We start from the raw sequence: 4,149 nt of genomic DNA, 5'->3' as shown, positions 1-4,149 counted from the left end.
TGATTCGTCTATGGAGGCACACATCTCCGCCAGGGTGTCGGCATCACCGCTATCGTTGGTGCCTTATGGCGTGTGGGATGGAGCTCTCCTATTAACCATAGTTGAAGGTGTCTAAATGTAGGAGTGAAAGTTAACAGCAGGAAGGGTGAATCCATCCAACTCTATTTTTTTGTTTGTTCCATCTTTGACCCCATACTCTATCAAATTTATAATCTCATTGGCTTTAAAACTGGCTCCATCCCTTTCTCTTACCTTGGAGTCCCGATATTCAAGGTAAAGCATAAGTTCACCCATCTTAGGATAATTTTGGACAAAATCATAAGCTGAAAACTTAGAAGGTCTCTCTCCCCGTTTTGCATGAAGGGTTCAGACGCTGAAGTTAACCATTCTCACCATGCTGGTGCATAACTTCTCTATTTACTCTTGGAATGTGTCTCTCATTAGAGAGTTGGATAAGGACATCAAGAATTTCACATGGTTAGGAGACATTAACAAGGCCAAACTGGTTACCCTGGCTTGAAAGAAGGACTATGAGCTTATTGCTCAAGGTGGCCTTTGGTTAAGATTCCTTTTGGTCCTTTAAGTGGCTTCAAATCTGAAATCCCGGTGGTAAAGGATGAATTCGAAAGAAGACCGGGCTATGTTGTTTAAATATAGAGCCTGTAGTGGTGAAAAATTGAGACCGAGACCATTAGATTGATCCGACTCGTTATTTTAGTGAAATTCGCCACCGCGCTTTATTGTTTCCAAAGGAAATGTGAAAAAGAGCGAAATAAAACCCACAAAAGTTTTTAAAATCAAAACTAATAAAATAAATAAAGATCTTAGGTTCGGGGGTTGTTTATGCAAGGGGAAGGTATTAACACCTCTCACATCTATAGTACTCCGTAGAAACATCTTTGAAAATATATTTGTTATTGTTGTTTGTTTATGTCTTTTTGTGAAACAGAGTGGGATGATGAGAAAAAAATTAAAAGTGTATGTTTGGCAAGTCATCGCATCATATGCCTACATACTTATTTAACAATAAGGAAGTCAAAGCATTTGTAGCTCCTCTTAAAAGGAGAATAAAGAGTCAAGTGGAAAAATATTTTTGGGTGTTGAGCTTTAACAATACTTAACAATTTTTAAAAGGTGCCAAGCTTTAACAATACAAGACAAAGGTGATTTAAAAGAGTGGTGGTTGAGCTTTAACAATACAAAACCAATGGTTGATCTAAAGGAGGTTGAGCTTTAACTATACAAAACTAGTTTTAAAGCAATGGGAGGTGCTAAGCTTTAACATTACCAAGCACTAAGTAAAAGATGAGGAAAATAGAGTGAGTACCTTGACAATTTTAGTCAATATCATTCCTATTCCTTTCGATTTTTTACAACAATGAGGCATTTCATCTCAAGAAAGGATGTATAGGTAAGCATCTCAAGTGGTGTGTGAGACATGTCATGTGTATCATGGATACAATCAAAGGTGAGTTAGAATATCAATGTATGTAAATAAATCAAATATAAAATATTGATGAATAAAGGAATGACATACCTCAAGATCATATCATGTATGTATGAATATGATGTGATGATAGATGGATATCTCATGCATGTGGGGTTAGTAGACAATGTATGTTCATACAAAGATAATAAAATAATTAAAGTATAAAGTACAAGATGTAAGCCAACAAACATGTACGTACAAGTGGGTAAAAGATATCAAGTTAATATTAACATGGTATTTGTATTGGACTCAAAAGATCAAAGAATCACAAGATTAGGGTTTAGAATTTATACATTAACCTAATCATTTTCTAAAGTTAAATAAACCCTAAGTGAATAAAAATATGGGATCATGGTATCAACTTCATTAGAAGCAAGGTTTAACCCTAAAATAATCACACAAGTTTAATCAAAACATTTGGTGAAGAAATCATTTGAAAAAGGTTTGATTAAAAGGCCTTTTAAAAGGCATAAAAGCATCATTTTTTATTTAATTAAAAAAGGATCAAATAAATAATATTTTTGTAGTTTTAAAATATATTCACAAAATATGTACTTGAATAAAGAGTGTACAAAAAATCAAGTGAAAATAATTAATTTTTCTATGTTAAATAAATTATCAAAGCTATGAAAATAAACTAAATTTACAAGTAATAAAGATGATGTTTTTGTCCCCGAAGGGTCTTGAACCTGCGCCCACAAGGTTGCAAGTTAAAAGCTTAGCTAACACGCCAGACACTTGCATCTGATCATAAAGCACCTTCCATCAATTATATTAGAAAAAAAGTTAAGAACCATAAAAAAATCACTAAATGGCAAAAGGATGGATCGAACCCACACCCTTTGGAAAGGAGAGAGTCTTAGAGCGCGCGTTTTAACCACTAGGTGGTGATACATCCATTAATATACGCGCTTCCATTCTATTATAATTTAAAATACGTCATGAATTTAGATTTTTCAAACTTCTTCTTCAACCTTTGAACGCCAGTTTCTGGAAATTCGAATTCCTTTAATTCTCAACCAAATGGAAAGTTGCTCCAAATTTAATTACGATTTCATAAATGTATCAAACATGAATTTATTTTAACTATAACTCAAGAATTTTATTGAAAATCATATGAACCCTAAAACTTATAAATGAAATTAAATGATCCATAGCAACAATAAATGAAAACTAATAGAGGGCTTTTGATCCTCTCATGATTCTAAACAAGATAGAGTCGAGTTTTATAAAAAATGGTACACAAATGCTAAAGTTCAAGTTCATGAGACTTACCTCTGCAGATGGAGATCAAAGGCTGTATTAGAGGACTTCCAGAAATTCTTTCAAGACTTGGATAGATTCCTGAGGTCTTTCTAAAGCTAATGGGATGCTTAGCTTGCTTGGAGATAGCCCGAATTGCTTTGCTCGAACCAAGTTGCAAGTGACAAGTGCAACAATGGAGGATAAAGATATGAGTGCTACATATGCAATGTGATGGTTTGAGCAACTTCTATGAGGTGTATGAAAGGTGTTTGAATGGTTATTTGACATAAGAATAAATTGGAACTCAAAAATCCCAAGTTTATGCAAGCTGGTATTTTTGAAGCTTTCAAGTGCGGGAGTGACTTTGGGAATTTCTATGTGTTTGAACCAAGAGGCAAGGGCCTCTATTTATAGGGAGGATATGTGGTTTGTGGGGGGAAAATCAGACAAAATGGTTGTCCCACTTTCAAAATGTGTCACTTTGCTTATTTGTAAAGAAATGTGAAAGTTATGGTTTCAATGGTCCCTTCAATGCTTTAGACAGAACTTAAGGTGGCTCTTTAGCAGCTTAGATGGTTGCTTGTTAGTTTTGAAATGCTTTTGGTGCAGAGCAAACATTGTAGAGGCTTAAGGCTTAAAGTTTTGTGAGTAAAGCCTCTTTACAAGAATGGAAGTAAATTTATGTCGGTCCCTCAGAAAAATAGGTTCGGCCCGTCATGCATGCCTATAATTTTAAAATTCTTCTGTATTATAAATTTATGGATTCTATTGATATTATATGATTTTATTATCTAATAGAAAATAAATTTAAACACAGTTAAGTTTTATAACGAATCTCTGACAAATCTTGGACAAATAACAACTGTTGAAAAACTTAAAAGAAAAAGTTTTTGAAAAATGGAATGTGATAAGTAAATTGTAAAAAATATCGTATGAATATAAAATTCATATATTGTGAATTTACATGTGCAAAAATAGAGTATGAATTTATCCATCTTTCTTATAAATATTTAATACATAATAAAATAAATTAAATAAAAATAATGACAAATTTTAGTATTTCATAAGAAAATTGTGTTTTCCATATATATGATAGTTGTCTCATGTTTTTTTAGTGAAACAAATATTATATCAATTTTTAATATAAATGTTATTCCCTCTGTTCCTTTTTAAGTGTCGTTTTAGAATAATTTTTTTCTTTATATTTAAATGTTTTTTTTATAGTTTAATGTTATAATTTGTAAATTACACTCTTGTTTTGTCAATTAGAAATATTAATGCATTATATTTTTAAAAAAAATTCAAGGTTTGGAACATAAAAAGAGGACAGTAAATTAGTAAGACATGATTTTAATAATTAGTATAATAGGATTTTACACGTGTTAAATTAAGTGTTTTATTCTCTTATAATATTT

Source organism: Vicia villosa, linkage group LG1, assembly GCF_029867415.1.
Source record: "Vicia villosa cultivar HV-30 ecotype Madison, WI linkage group LG1, Vvil1.0, whole genome shotgun sequence".
Taxonomy (NCBI): Eukaryota; Viridiplantae; Streptophyta; class Magnoliopsida; order Fabales; family Fabaceae; genus Vicia; species Vicia villosa.
Note: the sequence above shows the minus strand (reverse complement) of the source record.